Genomic DNA, 13136 nt, shown 5'->3' with positions numbered 1-13136 from the left:
GACTAGCATGGACCGATCAGCATTAGTGGAATTATTAGGACTATATTCCCGGGGATAAGATGCCTAGCACGAATCATCCTCTTTTACCGCTAATTAGTTGGTCATTTGTATCATATTTCTTATAAGCATTATAACATTCGGAAAAGTACATAAAATTTTAAAAATGAACGATTCAACATGTATAAGGAAAGGTGTTCTCTAATCCTTTTCTATTGGCATTTGGTTTCACTTGAGCTCTCATTTTATATATGATTGTACATTCTATACATATTTAGTACATTCTTTTGCACTGAAGTTCATTATTGGGGATAGCCCATTTCCAGGTGCAGGTACCAATACTAAAGTATTATATCTCCCAATAGAAACACATGATAATGAATTGTTGTTGGTGAGCTTCTGGCTGATTCGGGGTTCTGCAAAGCCTTTACTATAGTATTTTATAGTGTTATACAGTCATGTATTCCAATTGAGGCATTGTAAATAAATTATCAGTATTCACACTTTCACTTTTCTCAAGTATCCATTAAGTTAATCAACATGTGTTGTATATGAAGCTTCTCATTATAAAATTCTAGATGCATAGTAGTATAATTTCTAATGTAGTTCACTTGTAAAACATGTGTGATATGGTACTTTTCTGCCTCACAGGTTTGTGGTGTGACATATTTGGACTTTACACTTGCGCCTTTCCTTTGGACTTAAGAGTATTGGTTCTTGGTTGCCTAGATTCCCCTTATTCTTCTATAAAACACGGGACATATTAATAAAAGTAGGTTTTAGTGTTATTGGTCGTAATTACATTGTCACAAAAAGACTGTTAGTAGTTGATGCACCTTATTGGTCCTTTGAAATGGTGAAAAAGTCAAACTAGGTGATCCACTTGTCACCTATTAGCTTAAATAAGTCAAGAAACTAGCTCATGTATTTTATACAATTTTCTGAATATTAATCCCTTTTTCTTCAACTTAGCTGTGAACTTTTAACTTTAAGCTCAATTACCACCTTATTATCTCTAGTTTAAATAATTCCAAAGGATGTAACCTTCACTACATATGTTGAAATATACAAGGCCTAATATCATCTTACGAGCTATTTTCAATCAACACTAATATTGTAAGAAAATTTATCCCTTACATATACTTTAAAACTATATACTATCACATGAATTGAACGAGTCTTTTACGTTCCTCCTGCCTTAAAAACATTCGTCCTCGAATGTTAGAATGATTATCTTTACCAAACAAGTTCAAGCCCAATTTAAAACTACTATTAATCACATAATACATGTAGACCTATAATTACTTGTCCGTACCTAAACTAAGCATTTTCATCTTTGTTACGGATCTGAAGAGATGAGGATACTTCAATTTCATTCCTTCTTCCACTTCCCATGTAAAATCTTCTAATTGTTGGTTCAACTACCCTTTTATTTCATAACTTCGTAAGTTTTAGATCCGGAACAGCAATAGGTATTCTTCATAGGTTACATCTCCCCTAACCAATACATCTTTGGGTAGGAGTAATACGAGATGGGTCACCTTTGCATTTTAAAACCATTGAGACATGAATGAAATGATGAAAGATCTTGTGGTATCTCTAACAAATAGCTTCTTGTCAAACTATTCGAATAATCTTATATGTACTTATATAGAGGGGACTCAACTTTCCCTTTTTTTGAAATCTCATTGTCCCTTTTATTGTACACACCTTTGAGAACATCAAATCCCCTTTAGAAAGTTGTAGTCCTCTCCTTCTAATGCGTGCATATGATTTATGTCAACATTGAGCTTTTTCTACGAGAACTTGTATTACTTTAACTTTTTCTATAGCTTGATGAAAAAGATCTTGCCTAAATAATGGATTTTCACCGATTTTGAACCAGCAAACTAGGGATATATATTATCTAAAATATAATGTATCATAAGGTGCAATATTAATACTTTAATGGTATCTATTTTTGTATGCAAAATCGATCAGCGGCATATGATCATCCCAACTACCTTTGAATTCCAATAAACAAGCCTTAATCATATACTCAAGTGTTTGAATTGTTCATTCTTCCTAACCATGTGTTTTGCAGTGATAGGATGTACGTAAAATAACTTGTGTTCCCAAGCACTTTTGAAATGACTTCCCAAGAATTCCACTATATTCAGATCCTCTATAATATATTATAGTGATTGGAACTCCATGTAATAGAAATATCTCTTTAATATACAACCTTGTATACTCTTCAACTGTATACATAGTCTTCACCGGCAATATGTGCGCTGGTTTGGTGAATCTTTCAACAATTGCCCATATGTAGTCGAACATCCAAAATGAGCAAGGCAGAGAAGTGAAAAAACCATGTTGATCATATTATTTGGATGTTTTATATGTTGCATACAAGCTTTGGGATTTTTGTGCTTTATTTTTACTTGTTGACAATTTGGACACTAAGGCACTAATTCTGTGATATTTTTCTTCATGTCCCCCCACCAAATCATTACTTTCATGTCATGATACATTTTAGTTGACCGTAGATTGAAATAATATCTTGAATTATATGCATCCATCATAATCCTCTTTCTATCCATATATATTAGGTACGTACAATATAATTTGACACTGGAGTACTCCCTCTATTCTAAGCTCAAATGTGTTTGTTAAACCATGTTGTAGATTCTCCTTAAGCATTAATTGCATAGGATCAGTGTGCTGCTTCCTTTTCACTTCCACTACTTATGTGGATTCTGCTACATTTTGCACAATAACCTGTTCGTCTGGAGATTCCAGAAGGCGAACCTCCAAGATAACTAGTTTTCATAGATCCTTAGTTATTCCCTGTAGTTCCATAGGCTGCTCATTAGTGCTTGCTAATATTTTATGGCTTAAATCATCATCTACTACATTTTCCTTATCAAGATGATATAAGATATCAATTTCATAATCTTCCAATAGCTCTAGGTACCTTCACGTCCTCTAATTTATGTCATTTTCTTTTAAAAAGTTATATTGCAAACTCTTGTGATCAGTGTATACGTCAAAAGGAACCCCATACAAGTAGTGGCTCTATATCTTCAAAAAAAACACTGCTAGTGCCAGTTCTAGATCATGGTTTGGATAATTTTTCTTATGTGGGTGCAGCTTCCTTGGTCCGTAAGCTATAACTTTACCAGGCTGCATCAATAAATAAGTTAAGACCACCCCCAAAGAATCATAATGCATTGCATATCTTTAGGTGCCTTCAGGAAGTACCAATACATGTGTAAATGCTTAATTTATTTTTCAGTTTTTGTAAGCCTCTTTGACACTCATCACTCCAACGTAACTTAGTTTCTTTGTGTGTTAGCTTTGTGAAGGGTGAAGCAATAGAAGAGAACCCTTCAAAGATCCTTCTATAATAATCTGCCAATCAAAGAAAACTACGGATGTCCGTAGGCGTTGTAGGTCTTGGCCAGATTTTCACAGCCTCTACCTTCTGGTTATTAATTCTTATATATTCATCATATACAATCTGAACTACGAATGCAACATATTTCAACCAGAACTCACATGCAACACCCCGTATTCTACGTGTATTGATTTATTAATAGAACAATTATCAATTGCCTTTTGGTATGGTCATGAACTTGGTTTCCTATGCGACTAGTGAATACAAAATATGTTTAAAGTGAAATGTCCATAGATTTTTATGCCACACGATTATGTTGCCCTCGATGGAAGTATTTAAACATGAAATAATAAGGTTGGATTTGAATCTAGAATCGAAAATTGACAGAATGTATATAAGTTTTAAGTTAAGTTAATGTAATAAGGTCTATAAATTTAACAAAATATTAAGGTGCTTGCTTAATTTCACAAAGCTAATAGTTGATAAGTATATGCATCAAATACTTTGACTTATAGACCATCCAAAGGAAAAAATAGATGAATCAGCTACTAAGAATCTTTACACCATATTGTTGTGCCAAGTACACCACCTAAATTTGGCCCATGTTTAATTGAAAAATAAGAAAGAAATTGTGACACACCAAGAAATTTCCATGACCTATAATAGACACTTATAGGTTGAGTAATCATAATTTTAGACTTTAAAGATTAAATATCATGTTTGAGAAGTATTAGGTCCATAAGCATTAAATAAAGACCTTAATGTCCAAAAAATAGCCTGATTAAATTAGTTAACATCGCTATGTTTGTTGAAGGTTTGGAGGGTAATATTTATTCCGAAACATGTAAATATGCTATAAATAGGTAAAATGTAGTACATAGGGTCATAAAGTACAATAACGACACTTCAAGGACCATCAAAGGAATCCTTGAGGAGGACCTGAACATGGGCGAGAAGGCTGCCAAAGAGGCCTGGGAATAGACAAGAAATTGGTGGCAGCCATCACGTGGGAATCAAAACATGTCGTTGCAACGCGGTCCTACAAGAGGCTCACTGCCTCAATCCGCATTTCAAAAATAATTTGTAAAATTAACCCCGCGAGGTGCAGGTACTTCAAATATTCGTAAAAGTTGTATTTTAAACATTTTGACTGCACAAAAAGACTCATTGAAATGAGTGATCTTTAGGGTAATTTATGGGGTGAATATAGTAGTAATTGTGGTAAGTTTTAAGACATTTTTACACACTCCAATAAATTTCCCAAAACAAAAACCCAAATGCTCTCATCACTACCTACTTTCTCTCTCCCTAAATCCTCCATCGAAGAACCAACAAAGCTTGAAGAAGAATACAAATTTATGTAGGGTTTCACTCGGATTTCAATTTTTTAATGTTCATTACGGTATAGCTTCTTTACCCCAAGGGGTCCCTCAAAAAGATTATTTCTAAATTACCCAAAATATAGGTTTTCTTCTACACATGGGTCTTCTTTGAAAAACGAAATTATGAATGAATTGTGATGAATTAATGTTGTTTAAGAAAATATTGATTGTTAATGGATGATTCACTATAAGGTTTCCCTAGACCCAATTCTTTCCCTCAATTTCATGGAAACCATAAATTGATATGGTGATTGTGAAGATTATGAATATGTAGAGTGACTACATTTTTGTTAATTATATAATTACTTCTACAATTACCTTGTTTGTGTAATTAATTTTTTTAATGGAAATATGATGGTTTTTTTAATATTGATGAGGTATATTGATTGTCTCTTATTGGATTCAATTATTAATTGAGCGACTTTGATAGTAATGCTTCTATGTCAAATGTGTTATTGTGATGTTAATAATCAGTAGTCCTCATCCCTAACAATAAGAAATTGAAATATAAATGATATATGTATGCATGTTATGATATACATATGGTTAAATTGAAAGTTGTTTCTTATGATTACAATAAGGTGTCATGTGAAAGGTTTACTCACTTATGAAGTGGTGTCTAAAGTGAAAGGATTGTTCTTACTTGAGATTACCTATGAGCTAGATATGATAAAAATTTACATAGGTGTCTGGAAGAGACTTATGTGAACATGCATGATCAAGTAATATGATGACTAAAAGGAATAATTGCTTATCATCGAAAGGGCATGGAAATGAGATGCAGGTCTCACGTTCTTAAGTTTGGCCTGTCACATGGGATTCCTTATCTTTGTAAGGCAGGATTTCCAAGTTATGTGTTGTCTCACGAGATGGAAACCTCCACATTAGTAAGTCAAGGTTTCTAGCAACAATCTCATTGATCCTTAACTATGTTACCCCATAGGACTCTATCATAGTGGATCCACCTAGATAGCTACGTGTTAGTGGTTACACCTTAGAAAAGTGTTAACCCTCCATGTTCGGCGTGGGAGTAGAAGAACGGAATCAATAAAACTCACATGGTCTCATATAGGTTATTGCACTTCTTTCCTTAACGTAAAAAGTAAATGAACAAGTTAAGTATGTGGACTCTTATTATGGTTTTCTTCAAAACTACTACATAGGTTAAGGAAGGGTATGGTAAAGGAAGAGTATGGTGCTTCTGTTACACATTGAACAAGTGGGATCCTAAGAGATGGTTCTTGTAGTGTTATTTTATGATTATGATTATGATTACAATTATGTTAATATATTATGTATAATATTGATGTATTAAGAATGTATTGATAAAGGATAACGACATTTGTGTAAGTATGAAGTTGGTGGATTAATGAGATATTTAGTTTTGGAATAGGATTATGGGTTTCTCTTCTTGGAATTGCATATGTGTTACTTATGTTTTAGGTTGATATTATGTAGAATTGCTTTATTATGCTTTTATATTTGCATGTTGACTTAAGTTGTTGAAAAGCATGATTTTGACTAACCTGTATGTTTCTTATGCATTGACAACTTTGTACGTAAAAGCTATGCTTAATACATTTGGTTTGTACTAACCTTTACTTTCTCTTTTTTTCCCAAACATTTTAGGTTAGGTACACTAATGAGATTTGTGGATATTGGAGAAGAACACTTGGATCTTTCCTAAGTCAATTAGTAAGTCTTCACAAGTTCCGAAGATAGAAAAACTCATCAAGCATTATTAGTGTTGTCTATGGTTGAGATAGTTATACCATTCTCATGTTTAGGCTTACTTGTAGCCTACATGGACTATATGTAATTCACTTTTTCGATTGTTAATCTGATATGAATTATTAGACTATGTTGTTGTTAAATGTTAATTGAGAATCCTATGTAAGCTTCATAAGCGAGGGGTCAATATAAATTCCATATACTATATGTGAGAAGTCTGAGTACAGCTCGCATTATAGAAAATTATTAAATTTTAATCGTTTTTTACCTAAGATGTGCTATGATGTATGCTAAGGCTTGTCTTAGTACTGTTAGAGGAAGATGACCCCGGCTATACCTAGGGAGTACTTTGGATCATAACAAACTTGATACGATATCGATGGTTGAGAAATCATAGGATTGATGTCTCACTAAACCATGTCTATGTAGGGTCTTATTCATAATTGTGAAGCACTACAAACTTATGTATGAGTGACTATATGATGATTAGGAACTTTCACTCTTGTATTATTCCTAGTCGTGCCTATGAGTCTTAACTCTATCTAGTCCTTTCTTGTAATCCTTTTATTTTGCTCATAAGAAATGAACACAAGGTGGAATAATTATCGAAGGGACAGAGAGGAGAACTTGAATGAGGCGGTTCCCTCTCAAGCGTCTCAAAAGACTCAAGTTCCTATTGAAGAAAGGTTTATGTCTAATGTTGAGATAATGTCCGTCATTCATAGATTGACTCAAGTGTTTGGAACCCAAGTTTCTAGGGATGAAAGGGTGTAAGTAAACCCAAATGCTAACACCACAACTTCAAGGATTAAGGATTTCACAAGAATGAATCCCCCAACTTTCTAGGGGTCTAAGGTGGAGGAGGACCTAGATGCTTTAATTGATTATTTTTTCAAAGTTCTTGATGCTATGGGTGTTTCTTTTCAACGAATGGCACAACTAGGAACCTTCCAACTGAAAGATGTGAATCGTGTTTGGTATGAGCAATGGACTGATGATAGGACGATTATAAAAGGCCAAATTACTTGGCGAGCTTTTCATAACGACTATCCTTGATAGGCTCTTTCCCTTGAAAATAAAGGAGATAAAAATTGAAGAATCTATCAACCTTCGTCTAAGGGATATGAGCGTGAAGAAGTATAGCCTCAAGTTCACTTAACTATAAAAGCATGCTCCTACTATGGTTGCGGATTTTAAATATAAGATTAACAAATATTTTATGGGGATAACCGAACTTGTGTTTAATGAATGTATGTCATCTATGTTTATTTCTATCATGTACATCTTTTATCTCATGGTTCATTCCGAACAAATTGTGGAGGAAAAGCTTGAGCAAGTTGGTAGTGAGTTGAAGCAGGTAAGAACCGAAGATGGGAATTCTTCATAGACTAAATTTGAGGTGCAAGACACACCAAGGTTCAAATAAAAGTTTTCCAACCAAGGCCCTCGTATTGCTCCAAGGGTCAACAAGAGCAAGGTGTCTATTCCCCAGACCCAAGAGGGAAGAGGTGGTGAATCTAATATTGAGAAGCCTATTTGTTCAAAATGTTGTAACAAACATGATGGTAAGTGCCTAGGTTGCACGGGTAATTTCTATGGTTGTAGAAAGAGTGTTCACATGAAAAGAGATTTCCCTATGATGAAATCCCAAGGAAAGGAAAATGCTCAACCTCAAACAAGTGCACCAAATATGGATGCCTCTAAGAATATCACTTTTATTCACGCCAATTTCGTGGAGATCAAGTGGGCTCACCGGACGTGGTTACCTGTATGTTACCGTTATTTTCTTTTGATGTATATTGTTTGTTGGATTGGGGAGGTACATTGTCATTTATGACCCCTCTTATAGCCATGAAATTTGAAATACTACCCGGTATATTAGATGGACCTTTTTCGGTTACTTCCAAGGTGGGTGATTCCGTCATTGTTAAGAGAGTCTAAAGAGGTTTTCCTATTTACTTGACGAATAGATTTCTATTAGCTGATTAGATAGAACTTGACGTGATAGGTTTTAATATTATATTGGGTCTGGACTGGTTGCATGTTTTTATTGCCTCTATTGATTGTAGGACAAGGGTAGTGAAATTTCAAATCCAAAATGAACCCATTTTGAGTGGAAGGGAGGAAACTCGAATCCTAGGGGTAAAATTATTACAGGTCTAAACGCTTCAAATTTGATTGGAAAGGGTTGTCTTTAGCATATAGTGAGAGTTAGGGATCTTTAATCTAGGGTTCCTCCTATTGATTTTGTACTTTTAGTAATGGACTATCTAGAGGTTTCTCCCGATGACCTTTTCGAAATTCCTTCCAAACGGGAGATTGATTTTGTAATAAAATTAATGCAGGATCACAACCAATTTCAATCCCTCATTATTGGATGGCTCCGATTGAGTTGAATGAACTAAAGGGTCAACTCAAGGATTTTCTATGTAAGGTTCAACAAATCATATATCCATTAGGTCCCTGGTATTGTTTGTGAAGAAGAAGGATGGGTTTTTGCAAATGTATATCGACTATCGTCAATTTAACAAAGTCACAACAAAAACAAGTGCCCGCTTCATAGGATTGATGACTTGTTTGATTAACTCCAAGGATCGAGTTACTTTTCAATGATTTACTTCTGATCGTTTTATCACAAATTTAGAGTGAGAGAGGTTGATATTCCGAAAATTGCATTACGAACAAGATATGATATCTTTGAATTCCTACATATCTCATTTGGTCTAACAAATGCCCCGACGTTTTCATGGACCTTATGAATCGAGTGTTTAGAAAGTATCCTTATTTGTTTGTGATTATTTTCATTAATGAGATTTTTATATACCCTAGTAGTGAAAATGATCATATGCGAAATTCGAGTATAGTTTTGCATGTTCTTAAGGATAAAAAACATTTTTCTAAGTTTAGCAAATGTAAATTTTTGTTGAGATTGGTTATATTTATTGGTCACATTGTCTCTAGTGAAGGGGTATATGTTGATCCGAGAAAGACAAAGGTGGTCAATGTTTACCTAGACCTTTGAGTCCTACCGATATACAAAGTTTTCTACGGTTGACTTGTAACTATAGGAGGATTGTTGAGGGATTTTCGTCTATCGCATCTCTATTAACGGCTTTCACAAAAAATAAACCATGTTTTAATGGTCCCGATCATGTGAAAAGAGCTTCCAAGTGTTGAAGAATAGACCCACCTCCGCTCTGGTATTAAACTTATCGGAGGGTATCAAAGGGTTGTGGTTTATTATGATGCATCCCGAGTGGGTCTAGGATGTGTGCTCATGCAACGTGGCATATTAATAGCTTATGGCTTAAGGAACCTCAAGCTACATGAGAAGAATTACTCAATTCATGTCCTTCATTTTGCATTTGTGATATGTGCCTTTAAATTTTGAGACATTATATCTATGGGGTACATGTTGATGTCTTCACCGATCACAAGAGTCTACAATATGTATTCACTCAAAAGTCATTAATCTAAGCAAAAGAAGATGGTTAGAGCTTTATAAGTATTATTATATGAATGTCCTTTATCATCCCTTGAAAGATTATGTGTTGAGGATGCCATTAGTAGAGTGTACATGGGTAGTGTGTCGCATGTGGTTGATGATAAAAAAGAGTTAGCGAAAGAAGTACATAGGTTGGCTCGTTTGGTGTTTCGACTAGAAGACTCTCCAAAGGGTAGTTTCATGGTTCACCACAACTTCGAGTCATCTCTAGTGGTTTTGGTGGAATCCAAGAAACATATTGATCCTCTATTGATAGAGTTGAAGGAAATAGTCCTTAGTATGTCAAATGAGTTTTTCTCTTAAGGAGAAGATAGGATTCTTAGACACCAAAAAAAGATGTGTGTAATAGATGTGGAAGGCTTAAAGAAATTTATCATGGAAGAACCTCATGGCTTCAAGAGTTCTATACATATGGTACCACAAAGATGTATCTTGACTTACGAAAAATTTATTAATTGAATGGTATGAAAATTGGCACAGTGGATTTTGTTGCTAAGTGTCCAAACTGCAAAGAAGTAAAAGAAGAGCTTCAATGTTAGGGTTGCTTCATTCAAAATATAGATATTGCTACATAGAAATGGGATGATGTTAACATAGACTTTGTAGTAGAGTTTCCTCGTACTAAAAGATAACAAGACTCAATATGGGTCATTGTTGATAGGCTAACCAAGTTCAGACATTATCTTTCTGTCAAAGTCACATATTCAGCAGAAGATTATACAAAATTGTAAATAAAAAAATAGTGAAGTTCCATGGGGCCCCTTTGACCACCATCTCAGATAGAGGTACTCAATTTGTTATTAATTTTTGGAAAGAAATACAAAGTGGGATCGGTATGAATGTGAAACTTAGTACCGCTTTTCATTCCAAGATCGATGCATAAGTAGAACAGAATATTCAATTACTTGAAACTATGTTTAGGGATTTTGTAATTGATTTCAAAGGGAATTGGGATGATCACTGTCCTTTGATAGAGTTATCCTTCAACAATAGCTACTATTCAATTATCTCTATGGGACCCTTCGAGGTGATTTTTTTGTAAGAGGTGTAGATCCCCAGTTGGGTGGTATTAGGTTGGTGAGTAATCTCTAGTTGGTCTCAATTTGGTATATGAATCCTTCGAGAAGTTTCAAGTTAAAAGAGATAGACTAAAAATGACTCAAATTCATCAAAAATCTTATGTAGATAATAGAAATAGGGACATTGAATTAGAATTAGGATATTCGGTTTATTTAAAAATTTCATTCATGAAAGGGTGATGAGTTTTTTAAAGATAGGGAAACTTAGTTCTCGTTACGTGGGACCGTATAAAATTTTTAAGACAGTTAGGAGTGTTCCTTTTGGTTGACCTTGCCAAAATGAGTTGTCCATGATTCATTTGATGTTCCATGTTTCTATGCTTAAGAATTATATACATGATCTGGTTTCCATTCTCCCTCTAAAAGGTTTAGGGGTAAAAGGGGACCATCTTATGAAGAGGTCCCGATTCAGATCTTGGATCCCCAAGTTAAAAATTTGAGGAATAAGTATGTTTCCACCATAAAAGTTATATGGAGGAACCAGCTTGTTGAAGGAGTAACATGGGAGGCCGAGCCCGACAGAAGTTCCAATATCGTCATCTTTTTCCCCTCACTCCTTGCCAAGAATCAGGTTAGCAGTTCCTTATATGACTATTATGAATAAAGTAGAACATATCAGGTTTCATTCTAAATTTGTGCATATTATAGTAGAATGTCAGGCGTATGTTAATTTCTTTTCTTTTCCATGAAATGTGTTTCTTATTGTTGGCTTCCATGAAATAAGTATTCATGCAAGTTGTCTTGATCATAATTGGGGTTATTTTGATAATAAAACAGCATGAAAACTTTGATTTTCATATTGAACTCATATTGAAATGGAGAAGGTAGTTCCTTCTTATGTGATATCAAAAGTTGAGCTTGTGTTATGGTATGTTGTGATTATGTACCAATGTGTTCCTGCTATGATTATATGTTGAAAGGGGTGAATGATTCCTACAATGATTTGTGAGTCATTTGTATATATATTGTTGTTGATTGGGCTGCTAGTTTTCAGTCTCTTCTTTCTTTATAAAAGTCTACAATGTCATTTTCGGACTAATCTTCCTAAGAGGGTAGGGGTGTTGATACGCCCCGGAAGTTTCATTACCTATAGTAGATCCTTATATGTTTTGAAATAATGATTTTAGACATAAATAACTATAAACAACTTGACTGATAAGTATTTGGGCCATAACATCAAAGGAAGTCCTTAACGTCTCGAAATTAGAGAATTGAACTAGTTAACATTCCTATGATTAGAGAAGGTTTCGGAGGGTCATATGACGTGCATAACTTATAAAAAGACTTTAAATAGGTAAAATCTAATATAGAGTGTTAAAAAGTATAGTCCTGACATCCCAAGGACCACCGAAGGGTTCTTTGGGGAGGACCCGAACATCGGCGAGCAGGTTGCCAAAGCAGCCTGTGAACGACCAAGAAATTGGTGGTTGTTGTTGAACACACAACCATAACGTGAGAATCCATAATAGGACTCTCAACACAGGGCGTACAATTACTCTACATTTTCTTTTACGTATGGGTCATCTTTGAAAAATGAAATTATGAACCAACTGTGATGAATTATGATTAATTAATATTGTTTAATAATATATTAATTATTTATTGATGATTTCCTACGATTTTTACCTAGGTTGATTTATTTCCCTCAATTTCATGGAATCGTTGAATTGATATGGTGAATTGTGATGATTATGAACATGTAGATTGACTACATTGTTGTTAATTATGTAATTGATTCTTGAATTTACCTTGTTTTTGCAATTGGTTATGTATTCTTTGTAATGGAAGTACGAAGGTTCTTCGAATGGTAATTAGGTATGTTGGTTGCCTCTTTGTGGATTTAATTATGAATTATAAGTTTCTTAGATACTAATGCTTCTACATCGATTGTATGGTTGTGTTGTTTATGCTATATAGTCCTCATACCTAACCCTAAGACATTGATTTATACATAAATTATGTATGCATTTTATGATCCTATTATTGTATAGTTGAAATTAGTTTCTTATGATCAAGATAAAGTGATATGTGAAAGGTCTTATGAAGTGATATCTAAAGTGAAA

Source organism: Solanum lycopersicum, chromosome 7, assembly GCF_036512215.1.
Source record: "Solanum lycopersicum chromosome 7, SLM_r2.1".
NCBI lineage: Eukaryota > Viridiplantae > Streptophyta > Magnoliopsida > Solanales > Solanaceae > Solanum > Solanum lycopersicum.
This window is presented reverse-complemented; position numbering follows the sequence as displayed.